At 44.2% G+C, this 26,720-nt stretch overlaps 1 protein-coding gene across 2 annotated transcripts in view; it reads right to left on the bottom strand.

Moving 5' to 3' along the window:
- Positions 1 to 22,588, bottom strand: part of LOC148508925 (NXPE family member 4-like) — a 255,212-nt gene extending 232,624 nt beyond the window's left edge. The window contains exon 1 of one of the 2 annotated variants that reach the window (XM_088443813.1): positions 22,002 to 22,588. The gene's annotated coding sequence lies outside the window, so the exon portion shown is untranslated. The remainder of the gene's footprint in view (positions 1 to 22,001) is intronic. The other variant, XM_088443814.1, reaches the window with a different exon arrangement.
- Between the last annotated feature and the right edge of the window lie 4,132 nt (positions 22,589 to 26,720).

The raw sequence follows: 26,720 nt of genomic DNA, 5'->3' as shown, positions 1-26,720 counted from the left end.
TTGGACATACAGATGGACAGATCCAAACCAAAACGCATTATAAGACTGTTGATGTTAACAGCTATATATTAGCAAGCAGCCACCATCACCCAAATTGGTTAACTAGTATCCCACAAGGTCAGTTCACTAGACTGAGACGAAATTGTTCAGAGATGAAGGATTATGTAGAACAAGGAGAAGTATTAATAAAGAGATTTAAAGACAAACTATATGATACAGACAGAGTAGAGGAGACATTCCAGAAAGGTAAAAAATGGATAGGAAACAGCTATTAGAATACAGGCTTAAACAATCAGAAGAACCAAACAAACAGAAAAAGGTATACTTTGTAACTGAATATACTGGAGCAGCCAATAAAATTAGCAACTCATTACATAAACATTGGCATATTCTACAAATGGACCAACAACTACAGGATATTTTACCAGAAAAACCAGATGTGGTATTCAGAAAAGCCCCAGATATAAAGAAAAAGTTAGTTACCAACCATTTCAAAGAGAATACAACATTAACACAAAGAAGTATCATAACAAATGAAAGCAGAAAATGTTTTTTCTGGTGTGGGAAATGCATTAATTGTAGAAATACAGGTAAAAACACCACCAAACCAGCCATAGAGTTTCAGTCGAATCAAACAGGACAAACATTCCTATAAAACAAGAACTGATGTGTGACTCTAAAAATTTTATTTATCTTTTAGAAAGTGGCTGTCAATTACAATATGTGGGCAGAACAATGCGACCACTAAAAATAAGAGTAGGAGAACATATTAGAAACATAAAAAGAGGATTTGAACAACAATGTTTCCAACCATTATAAAGAGGTGCACAGCAATGACCCTAGATGTTTGAAATTTCTAGCTATAGAACAACTAGTACCGAATTGGAGAAGAGGAAATTTCAATGCATGGGAAGACAAAAATGAGAGCAAATGAATCTTCAATCTAAAAACTCTAAAACCAAGGGGTTTGAATATAGATCCATTAGGCCTTATCTCTAACATATTTACAGACACATGGATGTATGTATGTGCGGACTTACACATGTTGGTTCTAGACATATACATATATATGTGTGTGTTTGTTTGTTTACATGTATTATATGTATGTATATATACATGCGTATATGTGGGGATACCATCATAGAGAATGATCAATATATGATCATAGATGTCATATGAGTCAATATTTTTCATTCATCTCATATATTTTGGTATATATTTATGCCTTCGTTATTTATAACAATGGGACAAGACTTAACAAGTGTATAATTTGGAGAGTGAACATAATACACTATGGGCCTCATTCAGAGGCGGTCCGAGGATGCAAGAGGTCGCTCTGAAACTGGGCGGCCACTTGCATCCTGACCGGCCACCTCTGTTGCGGTCGTTAGGCTGTGGGTTAATAGCCACAGCTCTAACGACCGCTCGGGTGATGGTCACGATGGTCAGAGACCATCGCGACCATCGGGGCTTACGATGAGACCCTAGGGTAGAGTCTCACTTGTCGTAAGCCCTGGAGAGCTTCTGGCTCTGTCAGAGCTGGAAGCTCTCCACTGACATCACTAGTGATGTCAGTGGGGCCTCCCCCAAATGGCAGGCGTTCCCATGGGAACGCCTCCGTTTGGGCTGCCACCCCCCCGGTCCGCCTTCCAAACGGGGCGAGCTGTCAATCAACATCGACAGCTTGCCCCCTTTGGAAAGAGACCCGCTATGACCGGCTCTGTCGGTCGTAGCGGGTCTCACGCATGTGCACGAGGGAGCCGGCTCCCTCATGCGCATGCGCACTAGCAAAACATCGAGGTGGCCGTGCGGTCGTAGACCGTACGGCCGCCTCTGAATAAGGTCCTATATCCCTATGTGATAAAAAGACATTATTAATGACACCAATAATGTTATAATTATGTAATAACAAGTTAGTATATGTTAATGAAACAAGTAGTAAGATAAGGATCTTGTTATGTGGGGTATTATGAAGAGATTGAGATTGTTTAAGATACTCCCTTTTGGTTAATATGTTGGAAGGAATAGCTTCCACTACAGTAATTTAATCCAATACAATGTGAATTTGACCACAACAAAATGGTGGCCTACATATAGCGGACAACACTACATACAAGTGCGGGATATAAGACTGAAATACAAGGAACTTCACTGTCCCCAGAAGGGAGTTCGACACCTGCGCATAGCTGAATCCATGCTGCATAAGGTAGAGGCCGCCCTACAGAACTAAAAACACACATGGAGTGAGAGTCCACGCAAGCACAGTGTTCCCAAATAGAGAGAGCAGAGAACTACTCCAATGCGCAAGCGCATAAGACAGGACCCGGAAGTACCGGCAACTCGCGAACGGCATTCAGAGACTGAGTGGGCAATAAAAAAGGTATTGAACTACAGTCTAGTTAACACCCTTGAAAAAGTCCCATAAACGGGATGAAATGCGTTGGGCCCATTGGACATTAGTACATTTATTGTATTAAGATTTTGATGTTCTTTAACTTCTTATAAATAAATTGATTTTATACATAGCTAGTGTGAGCAACAATTTGGCTCACCAAATCAAACGCATTACATACAGAGGTCCACTTACCCCCATTCACTCGACAGCTGAATTGGACAAAGGAGACCAGCAGAGGAGTTAATGGGTATATTCTTATCACCTCTCTGCATTCATAGTGTCAAATAATAAAGTGATACTGTCCCTATCCTTGTTATTGAAGGTGCTGAATTTTGGAGTGGATTTCTGGAGGATTGTAATGAGGTGGACTCTGTAACAAAAGTTTTGAAGGAACAGTGTGGTATTTTAATCACATTCTTGGGATTTATGCAAAGGACATTGGAATAGCTACAGTGACTTTGGATATTTCAATTGTACAAGACTTTGGATATTATATATTTCATTTGTTCGGGACTATGAGTAGCTACAGAGACATTGGTTATATTGTGGTACGGGACTGAGTTTTATTGAAGGAACATACAAGATTATTCAGTTATGTATTTACTCATTTATTCATTCATATATTCATTTATTTATACTCTTTTGCTGGGTAACCGTCAATATAACCATATAGTTAACTATATATTTAATCATCCTTCTAACCACCATATATTTAACTACACACAACTGTACAAAGTCTAGATGAGCGCCGCATGTGTATATTAATTTGAAGAATAGAAAAATAGCCCTTGGATCAGGTCAAGTGTGGCTGTAGGGGAGGAGGATGTACCATCCAGGGCCCTACCATTACTTTTCTGGAGTTTACAAGTAATTCCATCGCTCCTAAAGGGTTGGTTACATTTAAGATTTATTGTCTGTTATCCTACAGTATCTAAACTAAAGGTGCTTGCCCATAACAGCAACTGCAGTTTGGGGACAAGGGAATTTACAGTAGGTGAATTGAATTGCACCACATGAAAATTGGATGCAAAAGGGAAGTACAATCCTGATTTTTGTGCAATGCTGGTACACATTCTCCAATAGCATGTGAACTGAATCCTAACAGAGATAGGTCAACCGCAGGGATCAGATTGCTGGACAGTAAACATTGTGACCATGTATGATGATATATAAACTGAGTTTTGTAACACTGTTGGTTTATTAAGATGTTTTGTATATAATTCTAGGTGATTCTAGGTAAAACAGTTAGACCGAATTATGTCCTTGATGATCGGTTGATGTGTCTCCTCATCCTTGCTCCCCTTCCTCTCTGCCTCTCTTGCAGAAAGTTGAGAACACCTGGAGCCTCTGTGACTTCAAATTTGACTATCAAGGTTTTAAAGGGGGTGGCTCTCTTAACCACTGAAGCACTGAATGCCAGGCATTATTTCAGCAGATGGCCCAAGTAGATTACCAGGCTCCTCCATTCCAGCAGGGATGTGAGCAAAGTAGTAGTCACTCCCATCTGTCAAGTCCCAACATCAAGGAACCAATAAAGGAGAACTCTATGTAAGCCTCCCTAACAAAATAAAGGAGGTGTTTGACCTTCAAAATGTGTAATCCAACAGGGGGTTCTAGATATTGTCCTGATAAAGCCTGAAGTTGGGGGTTATGGTCCCTTATAGATTGTGTGTTACCTAGCACGAATGCCGTTATCATGGCCATTGTTCTTTTGGATAATAGAACTTGCTGCAGGAACTCTTGACTCCCCCTGGAGTAAGACATCAAACAGCTGGGTACAGAACCCTGTCTAGTAGAAAGAGGTTGGCCAAGCTTCTGGGAACAGTGAGAGCCAGAGAACAGTATTGCCATTGCCATACAGTATTGCCACTCAGTGCCACTGCGTGCACTGCACATTGGTAAACAGAATACAGATGTGTCCTCCTACACTGTTGCTCAAGTTGTGCCAAATAGCATCTTTCAGCGTGCCAGATCCTGGAGGACTTGCCTGCTTCTGACATCTATCTTGCTCAAAATGTGCATCTTATTTAATAAATAAAACAACTGGGAGAGACAAAACGACATTGCAGGATTACACACTTATCAATTTGATGTGTGACATTTGTACATCTGTGTCTGAATCTGTGAAAGAAGTGCTGTGTTGTAGTGGCACCAGAATTTTCTTACAGCAAGTTCTGTTGTACTTCATCTGTGACTTTGTACAGGTTTAAAACAAATTCCTGTGCAGTTAAAGTCGCAGCCCAGCATCTCTAGTACACCGAGTGGTGTTTCATTGCATCTGTGATGCAAATAAGAGACAAAATATAAATAAAGTATGCTACTCCTCTCAGAGCATCAGAGTCACATAAACCATCTCACGCCATATGGCATATACAGTACTGTAGATGCTAGATGTATGAGGACACATCTGTAAAAGTATTTTGAGATTTCTAAACCCTTATATTGGTTAACACTAAAGGTAATTTGTTATGGTATAGATATAGTACCTGAACACTAAGGGCCTGATTCAGACCCGGTCGCAAGCACTGAGCACTCGCAACATGGTTGATGGTAGCCCACAGCGCATGCGCACGACAGAGCCGGCTCTGTTGTGCGCATGCGCGAGACCCGGCTAGCAATGGGCAATCCGTCGCTCTGGGTCTCGCACCAAAGGGGGCGAGCTGTCAATGTTGAGTGACAGCTCGCCCCCTTTGGTGGGCGGGCCAGGGGGGTTGCTTCCCAAACGGAGGCGTTCCCATGAGAACACCTGCCTTTTGGGGGCGGCCCCACTGACAACACGAGTGATGGCAGTGGAGAGATTCTGGCTCTGTTAGAGCCGAAATCTCTCTGGAGCTTGCGGCCACGAGACCCTAACACAAGGGTCTTGTCGCAAGCCCGATGGTCGCGATGGTCTTGACCATAAGACAGCACACTGGCAAATGGTAGGCACCTAATATAAAGACAGACAATCTGGTAAGGTAAATAAATAAAAAACAGATAGCAGTAAGTTAAGGAGACAATGACACAAAACAATGAAAACTTTGATAGTTGCAAGTTAGGAATGGAGGCCAAAGATTACCGCAGGTGCCAGACTGAGATGGGTATAGGGAGGAAATAAAACACCGCACAGACTCTACTCGACAACCCCCTTAGAAATACACATTAGATGGATATACTATCACAAAATTTATGTATAAAGGAGGTGTGCTACCTACTACCCTTGATAGTAAATACGAAAAATATGGAAAAAGGGGTAGTCTCTAGGTGCACTATATGAGTAATATAAAGTGGAATAATAAAAATTAACTTTTATTGGTATATATTAAAAATGATTATTTAGTCCCTCAAAGGATTCATGGATGGCAAAGTATTTAAAAATAAAAGATTAAAGAAAGAAATATAAGAATTAAAATAATATGCCAAGGGTCATGTCACTTGTTTGGGCAGATACTGCTGTCCACAAATCAATAATTATATCTGTAGGTAAAATTTGTATGTTTGTATTTCTCAGAATGCGTATTCTTGTTATTAATTAAATCTTCATGTGGCTCATGTAAATAATAAATGTAGTACTGACCAGATAATTAGTTGTCTCATTTATTTTGTGTCAGATAGACAGCATAAACAGTGATAACTCTATGTTAACAGTGAAGATTCTATTCAATTCCTAGCACAAGTCTGCTGGATGAGTGGCAACAATATAACTAATATCTATTTATAACCGATCATGTTGCCAAATGATTCTGAGTAACTGGCAATTAATGTATCGATTTGTCAGCACTGTGTTCTTGATATTAGTAGGCAAAATTTCCCATCTGTTTCTGTTATCTGTCCACTACTACTGCTGAGAAATGCAAGCTGATACAAAATTTTATTTTCGATTATCACTACCCCCTTAGGGAATATGATCAAGTATGCAGTGTTCCTTGTGTGACTTATATCCTTATTCACACAACCATAAAGTAGGTGATATAAGAATATGGTATCAGTTGGTGATTAATTCACTTCTATACACTGGTCACACCCATAGACTTAGGCATAATTTATGTCCGTGAGGTATATTACATCAACGCTCATAAATATGATACAGCAGTATCTTTTTATTCCTGCTGTTTAATGGCCAGGGGATATAGGTTAGTACTAATGATATTCAACGTCACCTAGTCATATAAGCGTTATATACGGATGTAGATTGTTACATGTGTGGTGTCCATGAGCACTGATGTAATGTGCCTTGGCAACATGTATGTTTTGTGTACCTATTAATGAATGTGATAATAATCCACTGTGAAAACTGTCTATCTGACACAAAATAAATGAGACAACTAATTATCTGGTCAGTACTACATTTATTATTTACATGAGCCACATGAAGATTTAATTAATAACAAGAATACGCATTCTGAAAAATACAAACATACAAATTTTACCTACAGATATAATTATTGATTTGTGGACAGGAGTATCTGCCCAAACAAGTGACATGACCCTTGGCATATTATTTTAATTCTTATATTTCTTTCTTTAATCTTTTATTTTTAAATACTTCGCCGTCCATGAATCCTTTGAGGGACTACATAATCATTTTTTATATATACCAATAAAAGTAAATTTTTATTATTCCACTTTATATTACTCGTATAGTGCACCTAGAGACTACCCCTTTTTCCATATTTTTTGAGATGGTTATAGATCAGAGATGGTACAGGTAGGCATCATGTTTGGGAAAGAGCAGAATGGACAATGTGAGAGGTGGAAGCATAGTGAGTACAAGTTGATGTAGTGTTCAGTTGAGGAAGGTTGGAAGATAATATCCAGAGCCTGCAGATGGGAGTATAAGAGGTCAATGTTATAGGTTTAGCAGGGAAGAAGCCATGGAATCAGCATGGAGGCACAGGACTGGACAGTTAGTGTTAGATTTTCTGACGGGGAGATTCTGGCCTGCTGATTGGGTTAGATTGAGAGTAGTGTTGCCACTAGTGTAGGGTAGCCGTTAATCAGGTGAAGATAGCATGAGGACAGATAGAAAAATGTGTCACAGGCCAGTGCACAGGTGAGAAGCAGGTACCAAGGACTTCGGGACAGCATATGTGCAATGGTGAAGAGGGTCAAAAGCAATGAAACCATAAGAGCTCTTGAGTGGAAGAAGTTAGGATACAGTCAGTATGAGGGGGAAGAGGGGGGGGGAGCCCCAGGAGGACTTGACTGAATCCCGAGCCTGGAGCAAAGATTGTGGCCTTGAGCTGTCTTGGAGTATAGAAAAAGTATATCTGAAGTCAGAAAGGGTGTCAGGAACAAGTCCTGGAAAAGTAGGTATGTGAGGAGGAAGTATAAGGCCCAGAGTACAAAGCCAGAGTAAGAGACCTGCTGATTGTAGCTGCTGGTCAGAGGGAGGCCCAGGGATCGGAGCAATGGAGGAGAATGTCATGATGAGAGGCAGATACAACATAGGAAAAAAGAGCAACCAGATGCACCATACAACCATTAATAATTATATGCATAATATGCTAGGTAGATACAATAAGTGAAGTGGGACCTTGGCCACTCCAAAAGATTTAGGGTCCAAGTTAGCATGGAGGAAGGAGGGCCCGATTGACAGCGTTAGCCGTAGCCTTAATTTATTGATAACAGGTGACATGTGGTCCAGGATCTTTGAGTGTCTGGAGCTGTGAACTGTGCATAATATAGTAGTCGGGTGGGCAGGGACCATCCTGAGCAACTTCTGTTGATTTAGGAGCTCAGGTGATTGCAGAAAATGGGCTGCAATGGAGAGCTCACCAGGGCATGTCTGCTCAGTCCAAACACAGGTAATAAAAAAATATCTCATGTTTAGAAACCTTTCAAGTTTGACAAGCCCAAGAACTATTGCCCAAATATGCCACTGTATTGATGAAGTTAATATTTTTACAGGAACACATTTTGCTAAAGTAGTATTTCTGCTATTCAAAAATACTATATACTCTCCTGACTTTATGTATTTATAATTACAATTTTTCTGCTAGCCTCAGCTGGCTAGCAGGGTGCCTAGAATGGCACCCTGCAGCCAGAATCTATGCAGCACTGCAGCCTGGAGCATCCTTAGGATGCTTCAGACGGTCACACTGCTGCCCTTACAGCATCCCAGAGCATTGCTGCAATCACTGGCGAAGGGGCATGGCCTGCACCGGGCACACGAATAATGTTCTATATATCACAATGGCCCTCGGCATAAAAAAGGTTCCCCACCCCTGCATTAACATATAAAAACCTCATATTTAAACCATGATCGAGTAAGTGAAACTCAGCTTTAACATTAAACTTTTAGAATACGGATGCCATATTCACACAGTGCGTGTGGGATATTATTTAGAGATTCAATATATAGACAGCATAATGTTGACAGGTACATTATACAAGCAACCAAAATGTTTACATGGGCCATATGTCGACAATAAATATGTTGACAGTCGAAATGTTGACAGGTACATAATACTGTATAGAAATGAACATCATGTAAACAACTAATCAACAAACAGGATAACATGTTAAGGTCAAAGTGTCAACAATTAAAAGGTAGATCAAGTCAAAATGGCAGTTAAAATGTAGGCAGTCAGTATTTCAACAGTTAAAATGTAGACAGTCAACATGTTGAGAATCACAATGTTGACATAGATAGAATAAATAATTATGACCAGTCATAAAAGACAAATGTACAAGAGAGCGTCACACTGAGAAAAGTGCACTACGCATGGCCCAACACTCATCCTGTTCTGTCAGCCATATAGTCATAATTTTCTAAATATCACATAATAAAATCATGGCCACCCACCTGATAGAAAGCTGTACACAGACTAACTGCATGCCCATTATGTGCCACACAATGAATTAATTGCCACGACTATTATGCTAAACCATGTCATGGTAGCGCTGATTCCCTTCACAGTTGCGATAAATATATAATAATTATAGCATGTAGACCTATCTATATTTTGAATGCAGGTTAAACTAGGTGCAGTTGCCTATACTTTAAATGTCAACATTGTCAGCACTACATAAGGACGCCCACTTTACCTTACACACGTCCGTAATGTTTAGCAAGACTGCGAAACAATCGGTAACATCGAGTACAATCGGAGCCTCACGCACACTTAGACAAGCTCTGACCTTACTCAAGAATTGCCAACCTCATCGTATGCTATGAGTACTCAGGCTGCATATGGCATCGCAGTGGATAATTTATTCATGCCTCTGCAATGGCATTCAAGCACAGTGGCACGCCTGCATTTCACAGACCACTTCCTGTCAATCACTCTGCAATGGGTCTGCGTAGTCTCTGCAATCGCAGTCCAGATCGCAGTAGCTAGTTCGAGCACTGCGATGCATATGCATGCTCAAATCGCAACAATCAGCTGATTCATCACGGATCGCAACTGCGATTACGCATGCAATCAGGTCCAGAGTAAGGTCTATATTTTGAATGCCAACATTTTGACCATGCCTTTATTTTGAAATGGTAGAAATGTCAGCATGGCTATATTTTGACTGCAGGTTAAACTACTGTATTTTCCTATATTTTTAATGTTGACATTTTGACATCTAGGTATAGTATGTGGACATAGGGTCTCATTCAGACCCGGCCGCAAGCGCTGAGCGCTCGCAACTGGGTCGATGTTAAGGCCCTGCGCACGCGCAGCGGCCGGGTGATTGCCTGCCGTTTTGTGGGCGGCCGCACTGACATCACTGCTGTTACATGGGCTATATGTCGATCAGAGCAGGAAGCTCCCTGGGACTTTAGGTTGCCGAGACCCAACCTTAGGGTCTCATCGCAAGCCCCGATGGTCGTGATGGTCTTGACCATCGTGACCATCACCCTGGTCGGTTGCTAAAGCTGTGGGTGGTAACCCACAGCTTAGCTAGCGACCAGGAGGCCGCACTAAAAAAATCAAGTGGCCGCCCTCATTCAGAACGAGCGCTCGCTTCTTGTGAGCACCTCTGAATGAGGGCCATAGTTCTTACTGACACTTTCTAACTTCAATACTAACTTGATATTAACTTTATTGTTTTTAATTATTATTGGAAATGTGTGTAAACACAGCGTTTGCCATTGAAAGACAGTCACTATGGGCTCTATTTACTACAATCCGCATTTGTAATGCAGATTGTAGTGTGATCTTATCGACTGAATTCGCATTGCGAATTCAGGCAATATCACAGGGATTTACTACAAATCCCTTGCAGGGACAGAGCTTGCGACAAAGCTCTGTCCCTGCGAATTCCCTCCACACTCTAGTCACGATACTTTCGCAAAAAAATACCGTGACTAGTGCCCCGCGCATGTGCCGACCGGCCACTGCTGCTACCCCCCAGGCGCTAAGCCCTGCCCCCCACGATCGCGGACCCCCCGCGATCCCCTCCTCCCTTAATAGCACTTACCTGCAGTCATTGGTGCTCCGGTGATGTCTTCCATGCCTCCGGTCAGCTGATATCCCATCAGGGGCAGAACTATGGGAGACAATAGAGGCGCCTGCCGCCGGGCTCCAGCTCTGAAGGGGAACCTCCTCCATTGTCCACAACATATTCACCCCACTTAGGGCTGTAACTATGTACCCGGAGTGTACCGTCACGGCCGCCCAATACATGGCACCCCTTCCCAGCACCTGAGAAGCCACCATACACTAGTGGAGAGCTCCATGTCAGACCATCAGCTGCTGCCTTCTTCTATCTATCCTATTCTATTCTATCAGTAATCTGATATGCTGCTCTGTGTGATGTGATAACATACGGTGCTGCTCTGTCACCTCCGAGGCTTAAATCAGCTGCCTCTCTCTGACTTTTCCGTGGGCTAATGGCTTTCGGACACTGCTGGAATGCGCTATAGCTCTTATGCAAAGCAGCGCTGGTAAGTCTGAGAAGTGGGCACAAGAGAGGGGCTCTGCAGACTGTCTGACTGCGCTGCCATTCCTCCTTATATACTCCCACCTTAACTTCCACGCTACCCCATTTCCTGTTCACCGCTCGCGCCCCCTGGGTTTCACCTCGCGCACATACTGTTCATAAACTTCTAGAAGTGTATAGAATGGCCCATGCCATTACCTCAGTAATAGCAAATCAGTCCTCAATGCTTTATTAATGGATCAGAGAACCATATAAATGCTGTATGCTGACATCTCTATTATATTGGTGTATTTTCTGCATATTATGTTATTTTACATAATGTGACCCAGTGCAATTGATATGATATAGGTGTTTATATTATGTTGGGTTTTTTTTTAATTGATGCTTAATAAAATATTTTGCTGACTCATAAACACATTCAAGCTGAGCGCTCCATTTTTATGTTATTTTTGTTGTGCCTTCATTAGTGGGTAGCAGAACCTACTGTGTGAGCTGTTGCTTGAAACAGGAGTGTGAGGCTAGTACTTAGCGCACCATTGTATTTGTGTCAGTGAACATGGCTCCATTCTCAAACACATAGCAGCAGCCACAGAGGCCATATTTAGCCAGAGTTTAGAAGGAGACACTGTGCCAGCCATGAAGTACTGATGGTTGAGCATTTAGAACCACCCAGTGGTGTCACAAGGGCTGCACCCGGGTGTCACACGCTGAGGGGTGACACCAAAGTGCCAACTACTCCTCAATGACAGGAGCCGGGTGCTACACTGTAGCATTATGTGCAGCACTCAGCTCCTGACACTGTGAATGAGCCGGCACTTTGAAACAGACTCGTCCCCAGGGGGCAGCTTGCATCTCCCGGACCCCTGGATTGACTAAAACGGGGGTTTGGGCAGCGAGGTCACACCCCCTACCTGCAAAGGCACGCCCTCTTTCCCAAAAGGTCACACCCCTTTTTCCTTGAGGTCATGCTTATACACGTAAAGACACGCCCCTGTCCCATGAGGCCACAAAGTCACGCCCCCTTTTTGCCTCCATGCACACCAACCCTCGCCGCCATTACCCACACCAGGTGTCACTTCAGGGAGGGACGCCACTGGAACCACCAGCAGAGTTACACTGTCTATGGGCATTTAAAGTGGACATCTGATAAATACTAGTGGCATTTTCATTTGTATCACAGCGATACTAATCTTGCACTGCCCAGTGCACATTAGGGGAAGGCTGAAACTAGCATTTGCAAATTACCATCGCTGCGACTTACCACTGCTGCCAACAATGCCTACCATTTTGTAGACTACAAATCCAACTGAATTATATGAGAAATCCCCATTTTATTTAACACATGATGTGTTTTGCCCCTATGATGGAGATAAGGAACATTTTATGCTCTATCCTAACTATGGAAAACGTATGTTTCCTGTAATACAGGTACAAAAGGTCGACAGGTACAAAAGGTCGATCATTTTCGTGTCGACCTTTTCCATGTCGACATTTTGACCCTGTCGACCATTTGTACCTGTCGACCTTTTTGCATGTCGACCTTTAGTGTGTCGACCTTTTGTACCTGTCGACCTTTTGTATCTGTAGATCTATTGACTGTCTAACAACTGGGGTAGATCTAGACATTGTCTAACTAATTTTTGTCTATCTCTTATACCACACCCCTATTGGGCAGGGCTTCCATCAGAAATTGTGGGGCCTGGGACTGACAGAAGTGTCCGCCGCCGGCTCAACACAATCTGATGGAGACAGTAGCAGTGCTGCTGCTGCTGCTGCTCTGTCAAAAAAAAAATGCCATAAACGACAGAGTTGTGGGGAAAGGGAGCATGGGGGCGCTGTAGGATCCGGGTCCCCCCCCTTTTTGCCAAGTGCCCAGGATTGGGAATCCAGTCCAGGCAGTCCCCCTGCTGATGGCGGCCCCGCTATTGAGCCTGATTCAGAGTTGTATGCTATGTTTTTACATTTGAGCAATTTCTTGCTACTGCGTATGCACAAAATGTAGAGGAAATTCTCACTGTGCACATGTGAACTGTAGTTTGACATGGAATTCACAAGGTCTGCATGAAAGTTCCTTATAGATCTCTACGATCCATGGCCGTTCCTGGGAGGAGTCAGGGAGGTGGCCGAAAGTGTTCGCAAATAAAGGCCAGGTCATGGATATGATATGGGAGTTCCAGGGGTGTGCCAGCCATGAAGTACTGATGGTTGAGCATTTAGAACCACCCTTCCCAATTGCATAACCACAGTCACTAATGCCATTTTTTAGAGACAGTTGACCTGGAATGTGGGTAGTCCAGGACGTAATGTGCCCATACACGGTGTGATTTGTATTTGATGCGATCTCGTATAAATTTTCCCTTGAAATTCTTTACGATTTGTGCCAACAAATGGAACGATTGTACAAATGAACATACGATTAGATGTGTCATAAAGCGATTGCTGCATATTATATATATTGTAAACGATTTGCAAACAATCTCACGATGCATCTGCTGGAATCTCAATAGGGGAGGGCTTATCTAGGGGTTATAAAAGGCAGCATCCATTTTAGATCTTGGCACACTCTGCTCTGTGACTAGTGAGGCTTGGTTTTATACCCTGCTGAACGTTGTACATTGTTATTGTGCTTTGCTTTGTTTTGGATTTGCCTTTAACAAAGTGTGTTCTATACTACATTATGTGGTGATGGACTCCTATCGCTATAAGCTTTTGGCAGCCTATGACTTTTTGAAGCTCAAAGGTGATGGAGCTGAGGAGAGGAGGAGGATGAGGTCGAGCTCAACAAAGGAGTGGCTGATGAGGAGGGAGACTCGCTCCCATATGCCCCTGCTGATGGGGATTAGGGAGAATCCAGACGATTACCGCAACTACCTGCGTATTGATGATGCCACCTTCCAGGAGTTTCTGCATCTGGTGACCCCCCCATATACAGAGGCAGGACACCAGAATGAGGATGGCCATCCCAGCTGAGGAGAGGCTCATTGCTACCATGAGGTACCTGGCTACAAGGTCCTTTGAAGACCTGAAGTTTGGGACCCTCATTTCCCCCCAGGCTTTGGGACGCATCATTCCGCACACCTGTGATGCCATTGTGAATGTCCTGAAGTTTCACTACTTTAAGGTGAGTAAAAACACTACACATTTTTTTCTTGTGAAAGGAAAAAAATATATATTTTTTTTATACTGGAGGTAAAAGATCAACCAACATGGCTGTAAATATCAATAAACGTATTTTTACTTAAAAGCAAAACCAACATGGCTGCTTTTTAATGTTTAACAAACCAACATGGGTTTAAATGTATAAAAACTGTTATATCAACAAGTTTTATCTCTCCCAATAGCTAGCCAGCTGTATGGTATACGGTGTTTCAGATGACGGATTGAATAAAGTAGGCCAAGAAGCACATGCCGCAGGTCCAGATTGAGGCCCCGTAAAACAACAATCTGTCCTTGCGCCATATGTTTAGTGACCCTGTCCAATCCACGTAATCCGCACCGTATACCATGCAGTAGCTATTGGGAGAGACAAAACTTGTTGATATTTCAAAATTACTTTAAATTAAAAAATAAAATTGGGGTGGCTCCTCATCCTCCGCCAACATGGTTCTATAAAGTACCTCAGAGGATGTGGAGGGGTTGGTTGGTCCAGGAGTAAGGTAAGTGGTATGGGGTGTAGGGTGGGATAGGGTTGGCCCCAGTGGTGTGGCCTAGAAGCTTGCTGGCGGGAAGGAATGGAAGGTGGATTACCCATAATGTGGCTGCACCGTTGTCAGGGGCAGAGGCTCATTGTTGTGGTGCCCAGGTGCTTCAATCTCCCCCAGATGACTGTGTCGTAGATGTTCTTCTGGGCGTGGACTTGTTGGCATTCATTCATTTCCAGCAGACTACTTGCTATATGAGTTCCCAGGAGGTCAAACAGGTACAGGGGCTTTCGTTGGGCCTGCTCAACTTGTTTTAGGAGCGATTCTGGCTGCGCCTGATATCTACGCCGTCTTGAAGCAAGCTGAGTAAATTCGGCCTCGCTCTCGCTTCTGGGTGTCATCACTTCTGGTGAGGTCGAGGTCTGGTGTTCTAGACTGTTTGGGAGGAGAAAGAGTAAAAAAATTAGTTTATTTTTGTTGATGAGGGCAAAAATGTCCGTGCTTCTGATGGAGGGTTATTTAAACAAACCCTCTTCTATGAGAGACTTAACACCAGCCTTCTGAATTTGCCAACTACAGCGGAAACAAAGCACAGCCTAAACTACGTTTTTGTGGCTAATGAGGCATTTGTTCTCCATGAGCACTTGCTAAAGCCATATGCACAAAGGGGCCTGACTGAAGAAAAGCGCATCTTCAACTATCGTCTATCCAGGGCACGGAGGATAGTTGAAAACGCCTTTGACATTCTCTGCAACCATTTCCAAATTTTCCATACGGCTATAAATCTTTGTGTGGACAAAATAGATTCAGTTGTCTTGGCCTGCTGTGTCCTCCACAATTTCCTCCGCAAAACTTCTACTATACAACAGAGGACATTAGACACAGCTATGGCAGACGACCCGAATCATCCACAGGAGACATTGCAAATGCCCTCTGTGGCCCCCTCTGCAGTTTCGGATTCAATAGGAACTGCGCGGGCTAAACAGGGCAGGGAGCAATACCTGGCCTACATTAATGGAGTGGGGGCAGAGCCATGGCAGGAGGCAAATAGACGCTAATGTAATATAGACAATTGTGGACTATTAAACTATTAGAAAACATTTGGCATGGTATGTATGCACTATGTCTGTACTTACCACTTCCAAAGAGAACGGTTGTTCTGTTTCTGCGCTGTCCTCTTGCTGCTCCTCAGGGATACTCTTGACCATGAGCGCTTGGGAAGCTGCTCATGCAGGAACTTGGAGGTCGAAGATGAGGTACTGGTGTATACCTCATCTGTCCCTGCTCCAGATGCCCGCGATTCCTGCGGTTATTTAATTACTTAGACGTACACCATAAGTAAACTCTGTATTTTAGCTTTCACCCACTTCGGGGAAGCCTCGTCATGGTATGGCTTGCTGAATGTTACGAGCTCTTCAATGACAGCCGCTCACTTGTAGTCGGGCCCCTTTATGCGCCACAGACATTCGTGGGCACGATAGCGCTCGAGAAAACCGATGACAAATTGCCACTCTCTTGCACTGGTCATTTCTGTGGGAAAACAGAACAAATATGTAATTTAAAATTTGAAAGTTTGAATGTTTTACAAATTGAATTTTTTAAATTAGTTTATATGTTTTTAATGTGTTCTAAATACATTTTTAAACCCTTGTCAGTGTATTTTCATAGTACATTTAGGCCAGTATTCAATTTGAGGCGAAAAGTCCAGACTTTTCACCTACTGGACTTTTCGCCTCCTTCGCCTGTATTCCAGGCGAAAAAGTATCGCGCGCGTGCCTGCTATTCCCCGTACTCAATTCCAAAGTAGGCGAAATTGGGAACAGGCGTAACTTGGATGGCGAAAAAATAAGGGAATTTTCAGGAAATAATTGTAGGACCCCCCTAAAGATGTCCAGCCCTCAGGGATCAGTATGGGTACCCCCGTTTTGGCCAGCAGAAGAAAGTCTGCTTTTTAAATAGATGCAGCAGGTGGTTATTTTGCCCGACATTGAACAAGTGATGCAGAAGAGCACTTAGGGGTTTTTTTCATTTTTAAAAGTGGTCCCATCAATTTTGGGGTACCTGAAAATGGGGGTAAGCATATTTTGAAGTCCCTAAAGGTAATATTAAATATTCTTCAAAAATACAGCTGACGCTACTCTGTGCAATGAAAAAAACACCTGCCACATACTTGGGGACCCCACCAGAATTAATTTAGTTAGTTTGGCATTTTGTTTTCCTATATTTTTTTTTCACCCCAAAATTTTCAAAACATTTTTTTGGGGTGTCCCGACTTTTTTTTTTACATTTTTTTTTGCACATTTCATTTTAAGAGGGCATTCCCAAGGGTGCAGGCTATTTTTTTTAAGTGCCTGCACCTCTAAACCCCAAATCTGCACTTTTTTTCACCTGCTATATGTAATTGAAAAATTATCCCTGTTTTTTTAAAATGACCCTTCGCCCCATTTACGAAAAAAAACAGGAATTTTAAGGAAATATGCCTGGGACCCCCCTAAAGATGTCCAGACATGGGGGATCACTATGGATAGCCCCATTTTTGCCTGCTGAAGGAAGTTGGGGTTTGTATTAGCCACGGCATGTGTTTTTTCCTGACATTGAAGAAGTGATGCAGAAGAGCACTTTGTTTTTGTTTTTTTCTTCGTTTTTCAAAATGGTCCCATCAAATTTGGGGTACATGAAAATGGGTGCAAGCATATTTTTAAGTCCATAAAATGATTTTTTTTTAATTCTGCAAAAATGCACCTGCCGCTGTCACCCGCATTGAAGAAAACATCTGCCGCATTCTTCCAACCCCCTCTGGAATCTATTTAACTATTTTATAAGTGGTTTGTCCTATTTTTTTTTTTCACTCCAAAATGTAAAAATTTTTTTGGGGGAGTCCTGATTTATTTAAATTTTTTTTGACACAGATCATTTTAAGGGGTCATACCCAAGGGTGCAGGCTCATTTTTTTAAGCCTGCACCCCTAAACCCCAGCAAAAAGTCAATGTGATTGAATACGGGGATAATGAAAATAGGCGAAAATGATGTCATCGGCGAGAAATTTTCGCCGATTCCGACATTTCGCCTCATATTGAATACGGCCCTTCGTTTTTTTAAAAATGGGGAAATGGGGGGACAACTTGAATTGTGCTACACTGTCATAACATTGGCTGGGGTAGTGGGTACATTGCGGGTGCGATGGATATTAACCATTGATGGGCTAGTACGTTGGTGGCATTGGTGGTGCAGGGATTAATATGCATTGGTGGTGCAGGGGTTACTAAGCATTGGTGTTGCAGGGGTTACTACGCACTGGAGGTGCAGGAGTTACTACGCATTGGTGGTGCGGGGTTACTAAGCATTGGTGGTGCGGGGTTACTAAGCATTGGTGGTGCGGGGTTACTACGCATTGGTGGTGCGGGGTTACTAAGCATTGGTGGTGCGGGGTTACTAAGCATTGGTGATACAGGGGTTACTACGCATTGGTGGTGCAAGGGTTCATACGCATTGGTGGTTTAGGAGTTACTACGCATTGGTGGTGCGGGGTTACTAAGCATTGGTGGTGCAGCGGTTAATACGCATTGGTAGTACAGGGGTTCATACGCATTGGTGGTGCAGGGTGTACAATGGTGTAGTAGAATACAAGCGATACTCACTTTTTTCACTGCAAACTCCGCAAGATACATAATGCTGTCGCTTGTCTTCACTTCTCCCGTCGTCTGTCACAAAATGAGGAGGAGGTGGCCAGGGACATCGTAAATCACACATGACATCGTACATCAAGCAAAACACCGTACGATGTGTGTCACATCGTACACGATCGGTCGAAATCTTACAGCAGGTTCAGTTGATCTGTGATGCCAATTCACGACGTCAGGGACGTGCATCGGCATCGTAATCGTACTGGGAAACGCCACTTTTTACACGATTGGTCGTTATGAATGAACGAAAACGGCCAAATTGTGTAAAAAATTGCATCGTGTATGGGCACCTTTACTCGAGGAGTCGATGTGCATCTGATGTGGCGTTGATGGTGGTGTGTTTTCAACCACCGGCAGATCTGCACGCAATGCATATAAGGAAAGTGGGTGTAGCAACATTTGCATAGTCCGTCGCACACTATTTCAGGCAGGGAGTCAATTGGCAGACATTGGTATATTTTTGCACATATTGCGAGCATGATCACAGCTGTGAATACAGTAGCGCACGACTCTGAATCAGGCCCATTGTAAGGTGCTTCCAAGCAATCACAAAACAAAAGCTGTTAGGGGGAGGGGGGGCGTTTTTAATGTGGGTGACAAATATTTTTTTACAGCTATGTTGGGGGAGGTCTTCCCCAATCCCTGGGTCTTCTACAAACCCTAGACTCCATGTTTTTAATCTGCAATGTAGGGGCGTAACCTCTGGTGATCACACCATCATCTGCAGCAAAGGGGTTAAACATTTGAATATCAAGCCTGGAATCTGAGATACATGGATTTAACACACTATCAGGGATGAATTGAGGACTAAAAATGGCCCTGGAAAAATTTCTGGAAGTGGCTTAATGTGGACGGCACCAAATCAACTGTAGTCGGAACCAATACCAATGTAGGCAGGCTTACTACATCACTATAGCCTTTAGGGCAGAGGTATTCAACATGCGGCCCTCCAGCTGTCGTGGAACTACATATCCCAAAATGCTCTGACAGTTTTTCTATTACGGTGCTAAAAGTGTGGCAGGGGATGTTGGGTTGTGCAGTTCCACAACAACTGGAGGGCCGCATGTTGAATATCCCAGCTTTAGGGCATTGCTAGAGCAGAACTGGAGTATCTAATTATCTATTTCCAAATCTTTAAGTTCCAGATCCCATAGAGTGACAGCAGGACTGTCCCAAGGTTGAGCATTAAAGACAATGTACAATATTCCGTTTATAGCAGATTTTTTACACTGTATAGTTAAGCAGACAAAAACACCCATCACCCAGCTAAATAAAATGAATCACTCATTCTCACAACTTGCCCAGATAATGTCATCCATCCTCCGTTTGACCCTGCAGACCCTCTCCCTAATCGTACCCAACTTCAAAAATGCCATATCTGCAGGGCAAATAAACAGCACAAAGATTGTGCAGCCAAAATAAAGCACCCATATTACTCATACCTCACCCTGCCCAGCAATACATAAGGGGTCTCATTCAGACCCGCTCGCAAGCGGGTCTGAATGAGACCCCTTATGTATTGCTGGGCAGGGTGAGTGCGTTGGTTGTGCATTGCGCATGCGCAAGCCCCGTAGTGAGTGAGAAATTCACTCGCTCCGGGGCTCGCTACAAACGGGGCGGCTGTCGATGTTGATCGACAGCTCGCCCCATTTTGTAGGCGGGGTGGGGGGGGGGGTGGCTGGACAAACGGAGGTGTTCCTGAATGAACGCCTGCCGTTTGTGGGCGGCCCTACTGACATCACCAGTGAGTGCTCACTGGGGCTTGCGGCAGACGAGACCTTACCACAAGGGTCTCGTCTCAAGCGCGATGGTGGCCGCTCGCAAAAGCTGTGGGTGGTCAAAAATAAGAAGCAGCCACCCTCATTCAGAGCGAGCGCTCACTTTTTGCGAGCGGCTCTGAATGAGGTCCAATGTCTGCATTCTGTGTGGAGTTTGCATATTCTCCCCATGCTTGTGTGGGTTCCCTCCAGGTACTTTAGTGTCCTCCCACAATCCAAAAATATACTGATAGGTTAATTGGCTCCTGGCAAATGAACCCTGTGGTAGAGAACATAGATTGCAAACTCCATTGGGGGAGGTAATAGATGTGAATGGCCAAATATTCTCTATAAAGTGCACAGAATACGGCCCTGATTCAGACCTGCTCGCTGCCGGAAGCAGCTCGCAGGTCTGAAGGGCGTTTTTTTTTTTTTGGGTCCGGCCTTCTGGCCGCTCACTAAGCTGTGGGTGACCACCCACAGCTTTTGGAGGCGGCCAGGTGATGGTCGCGACCATCAGGCTTGCGACAAGACCCTTGTGGTAGGGTCTCGTCTGCCGCAAGCCCCAGTGAGCTTCTGGCTCCAATAGAGCCGGAACCTCACTACTGACATCACGAGTGATGTCAGTAGGGCCACCCACAAACGGCAGGCGTTCCTTCGGGAACGCCTTTGTTTGTCCAGCCACTCCCCACCCAGCCTACAAAATGCCCGTTTGTAGCGAGTGAAATTCTCACTCGCTGCAGGGTTCGCGCATGCCGCACGTGCGCACTGCCCGCCTATCGACCCGCTTGCGAGTGGGTCTTTATCAGGCCCAATGTGTGCACTATATAAGCAGTGATCACGAAAAGCGAAAGAATTTGTGGGTCCCAGGGACCCATCGCTTTATAGAATTGGGGTCCTACTCCACTGTTTCTGAGTCCCATTACATATTATGGAAGGGTGAAAGCAGGCAGCAGTTGGGACAGTGCTGGGGGGCAGGTAGCAGTTGGGGTAGAGCTAGAGGGAAAGGCAGGGAGAAGTTGGGGGTAGAGGGGAGTAAGGGCAGGCAGTGCTAGGGGTAGGGAGGGGGTAAGTGCAGACAGCAATTGCGACAGTGCTGGGGAGCAAGGATAGATAACAGCTGACAGTACTGAGGTGCAAGGAAGGGGCTAGGGGCAGAAGTACTGAGGGTAGAGAAGGGGCAAGTATAGACAGCAGCTGAGGCAGTACTATGGGTAAGGAGGAGGTTAGGGGCAGGCAGTGCTGGGGGTAGGGAGGGGGCGGGTGTAGATAGTAACTTGGGCAGTACTAGGGGCAAAGAGGAAGTTAGTGCTGGGTAGGGAGGGTGAAAGTGTAGATAGCTGGGGCAGTACAGGGGGCAAGAAGGTGGTTAGGGGCTGCAGTGCCAAAGGGTAAGGAGGGTGTAAGGGTAGACAGCAGCTGGAGCAGTACTGGCGGCAAGGTTCAGGCAGTGCTGGGGGTAGGGAGGGGGTAAGAGTAGTCAGCAGCTGGAGAAAGGAGGAGATTAGGGACACGCATATTTACAGTGCATCGCACACAGGAGTCCCCCCTAAATATAGTGGCCCACACAGAGCAGTGCATTTAGAGAGTGTAACACACAGGAGTGCCAACAATTTCTAACAATACTCTATTGGGAGGATATTGTAAGGAAATAATATAAATAGTCCCTCACCAGCAGTGCACAGCTCCCTGGAGGACACACTCTACCTCCCCAGTCCGCAGTACTGCAACTCCCCAGCGATTACTCTCCTACTCCCTGATGGCAGTGCTGCAGATCCCATGCAGTCACTCGCCTTCACTTTGCCAGCTGCACGGTCTCTCTCTTCCCTGCTAGTAGAACTGAAACTCCCTGGTGGTCACTACTCGTCCTCAGCTCCCCGCGGCACGGTCACTCTGCTCCCCTGTCTCACCTCATCGGGCGGCAGTGGGTTCTCCTGCTCCGGCAGCACCCAGCTCCCCCCCTCGCAACTTGCTACACTCCGTGGTCTCCTCTATCCCTGCAACGTGGTCTCCAGGCTGGGGAACGGGTTCTTCCGCTTCACTGCCCCACTCTGCTGCTGCAGGCACAGGGAATACGGCCGCACCCCAGCCGCCCACTTGATGGCATCCCCCAGGGATAATAGCTCCGCCTTGGCTCCGACTCCTTCGCCGCCTCAGCCGCAGGACCTCCGAGGGCTTTTTAAAGCTGTGGGAGTAGCCGGGGAGCAGAGCGGACATGGCAGCGACTGCGAACTACTGCCACTGCCGCCATTGACAACTCCGCCCCCCCGCACGGAAAGTCCTGCTACATCAGTGAGACGCCACCACCTTTATAAGCAGCGCATCCCGTGACTTTGCTGGACATGTTTGAAAGGGCCGCTGGCAAGGGATTGGCTGTAGCGGAGCGCGTCCCCGGGGACCCACCCATTTTTAAAAAATGAGTCCCCAGTCCTCAAAGTGGGTAAAATACGCGCTATAGTGTGTATTTGTGAACACTGATAAGTAACTGGCGAAAATAATAATTCTGCCTCCATGACAATTTATGACATATTATTATTATTATTAATTATTATTATTATTATTATTATTATTATTATTATTATTATTAACCGTACTACGAAGTAACCACTAAAAGGCGAGTGGAGCCCTGCAAGTCCAGCCATCATACATCAGAGGGGTAAAAACAAGAAGAGACTAATAAACAATAGTAACAAATACAGGATATCAATAAAACAGTGTGCAAAACTTCACTGCTGACAGACTGCCATTACCACAAAGAGGAGCTGACCCTCAAAAGAAATAACAGAACCAAGTGGAGCACTAACTGTCTAGCAGGGATGAAGTGGAATGTAAGAATTCAAACCATTTATTGCTAGATGCATACAACACATTAAAATACATACAAAAGACGTAGGAACTATGGGCCTGATTCAAAGTTGTACGCTAACACAATGGCAGCTGCGATCACTCACTGTGCATTTCCAAAAATATACTAATAACGCAGATGCCATATTGTGATTAGAGACGCCCACTGCCAGCTTCTTACATCCGCTGCTTGAGTGCAAAAGCGGAAGGATATGAAACATTAGATGCACATCGCTCGACCATCGGCCCCCTGAGTAAGCTTATGCTGTCTCAGACAGAGCAGCTCTCCTGACATGCTGAGGGAACTCCAACTGGCAGCAAAAATGCAGTTGCAGATTTTAGAATGCCCAGGAAACCGTCAGACGACAATCCCTACACACCTGCGTTTGTCTAACCACCCCACGTTACCTGCCTCAAACTCTGACTACCTGTCACTCACTTTACAAATAAATCCTTTGTGCATATTAATTCGCAATTCAATCACAGCACATGTGCAATGCAGCTTTGGTGCGTACGCAGTGACAAATAATCGAACCAACTACATACAACATGAATAAGCCCCTATTACTGTACAATATTAAAACAATAAAGAATTGAAGCTGAAACTGCCATCTCAAAATACAACCAATGCTGGTAATTAACTAACTGGTCTATTTACTAAGCCTTGGATGGAGATAAAATTAACGGAGATAAGGTACCAGCCAATCAGCTTCTAACTGCCATGTCACAGACTGAGTTTGAAAAATGACAGTTAGGAGCTGATTGGCTGGCACCTTATCTCCGTCGACTTTATCTATATCCAAGGCTTAGTAAATATACCCCTAAGGGCCATATTCAATTTGGAGCGAAATGTCGGAATCGGCGATAATTTATCGCCGATGACGTCATTTCGCCTATTTCAATTATCCCCGTATTCAATTTCAAAGACTTTTCGCAGGTTCGAAAAGTCTTTGAAACAAAACAGGGATAACTTTTCACCACTGAAATAAGTGGCGAAAAAAGTGCAGAATTGGGGTTAAGGGGTGCAGGCTTAAAAAAAATAGCCTGCACCCATGGGAATGTCATTTAAAAATATACTGTGTCAAAAAAAGTATCAAAAAAAATCGGGACACCCCAAAATATTAACTTTAATACATAAGATTTATGAATGAACATGAAGTTCCCTCGACCTTCTTTTTCCATACAATCCACTTGTAGACGAGATGGAGAAGGCTTGGACATATTTAAAACACAGAACAGCTGATCACTCTAATTCAAGACAAGCCCATTACAGACCACTACTGTCCCTCTGGCAGTGAAATTACAATTTAAAACAATATTATCTGATTTACCATTAGGCAGGCAGCATGTCCTTGTGTCACTCTGTAGCACAGACACAGATTTGTCAGGCTGGGCCGGGGAGTAGTGACCGGGGGAGCTTTGGGCCTGATTCAGAGCTGAACGCTCTGACCAGAGCGCTCGCTCTGAATCAGGGCCGTCCTATTTAAATGTGGAGCGGCCTTTTGGACGCTCGCATAGCTGTGGGTTACCACCCACAGCTTATGCGAGCGTCCATGATGATGGTCGCGATGGTCAAAGACCATCGCGACCAATGGGCTTGCCACAAGCCCAGGAGTGATTTTGGCTCTATCAGAGCCAAAGTCACTCCCACTGACATCATTACTGATGTCAGTGGGGCCGGACTCAGACGGTAGGCGTTCCCATGGGAACGCCTCCGTCTGGCAGCCACGCCCCCGGCACGCCCACCAAAGGGGGCGTGCTGTCAGTCACCATCGACAGCACACCCCCCTTGGTGCGAGACCCCGAGCAACGTATTTCTCGTCGCTCGCCAGGTCTCACGCATGCGCACGACGGAGCTCCCTCCGTCATACGCATTCGCACAACATCGACCCACTTGCGAGCGATCTTTGACCCCCTTTGTCTACAAACAAACTTTTCTTATGAGTTCAGAAGCTCAGAGAGCTCCTCCATTTTGCGGGGCGCTGACAGGCTGCCCGTGACACGCACATATGTGCGGGGTCCGATGAAGCAATTGGCCCCACAGTCCGGCTGACCTCACGGGAATCTTCCTTGTGACTTTAACGCCCAATCTGCCCCTGCTACTATGATGTCTCTCTACATGCAGCACAGTAAGAATAAAGTATAGTCTACTATGATGGTATATATTACAAAATAGATAAGGGTGTCATACTGAATATTCTTTTCTATATGTGGTTATTACATTAAAAACCTGCAGCTTTTTTATTTGTGGAAATGCACCTATTTGTCTGCTAACTAAACTTCATTGTGGAGACTTCCTCATTCCGGGAATTGTATTCGTAAAAGGAAATATGCACCTTTATGGACTTGATAGTACACCTGAAAATGCGCTAGGCAGAAACTATAAACACCACTCCAAGGCCCAACCACCTTTTACATTTATCTTGTCTTTATCTTGTGTAAAGATAAACCCCTTCCTCCTTACCTAGGTGCATTCATATACCTCATCGGGACTCAGCAATGAATGAAACAATCAAATGCAAAAACTGTGCATATTACAGTAATAGCTGCACACAACATTTGCACTGTTGGACTCACACTTTTGAAATTACAAACATGACCCTTGCATGTGAGATTTGCTTCAGAGACATAGATTATGGTCTCTTAAGTGAGCATCATTTAATTTCTTTTCCTAGCAGGTAAAGTTTTGAAATACAAAATAAAAAATGATTCCATAACAACATGTCAACTTATAGTACAAATTAAATACAGATTTACTAGTATTTTATTGAATCATCCACAGTTGCTTTTTTCCATGACTGATGTCTACTTTCACGATAATAGAAATACCGGTATACTGTAAGAATCCCACATACATCTATTATATAGAAAAATGTACGATAATGTTACCTTTTTTACTTTATCATGATAAATGAAGCTGAAGAGGAGACAAAACAGAACTACTATGATCATGTAACTCTTATATGTTGCCAGGAAGTTCATTTTGTCTGCAGTAGAGAAAAACAATTAAGAGGTTAGTATTTAGTACAGTTCTAATTAAAAGCATCTGCATCAAACAGGTCAATAAGCAATCAGTAGTTGCATATTTTCATCATTTCAAAGAGCGCACCAAAGTCAGACTCACCTCACTGCTGGTGACTGCAACTGTTATTCATGTTATTCTATAGCAAAATGTGTTGGACATTGGGTGTGTGCTACACAAACTGGAATAGGAATGCAGTCAATTATCCTCGCTATTCCTGTCAATCTAATTTCATCCTTTAAAGTTCCAAAAAACAGTGTGTATTAAACCTAGGACCGGCACCACCATTAGGGAGCTTTAGGCAACTGTTTACGGGCGCCGGCCACGTCGAGTTAATAAAACAAAAAAATGAAGGATCTCTCAGAGACATCTTTCTTTTACATGCGCAAGCGGCGGCCACAGGTCTAACCAGCTGCACTCACCGCTGTCACCTCACCCCACACATAACCTTGAGTCACTGGCATGGCCAGGGCGAGGATACCTCACCAAGTCTGATCGGGCTGTCAGCACCACAGGCAGCACTGA

This window comes from Taudactylus pleione, unplaced genomic scaffold (assembly GCF_031769625.1).
Source record: "Taudactylus pleione unplaced genomic scaffold, aTauple2 ptg000334l, whole genome shotgun sequence".
In the NCBI taxonomy this organism is placed as follows: Eukaryota; Metazoa; Chordata; class Amphibia; order Anura; family Myobatrachidae; genus Taudactylus; species Taudactylus pleione.
Note: the sequence above shows the minus strand (reverse complement) of the source record. Positions and strands in the feature narration are given on the sequence as shown.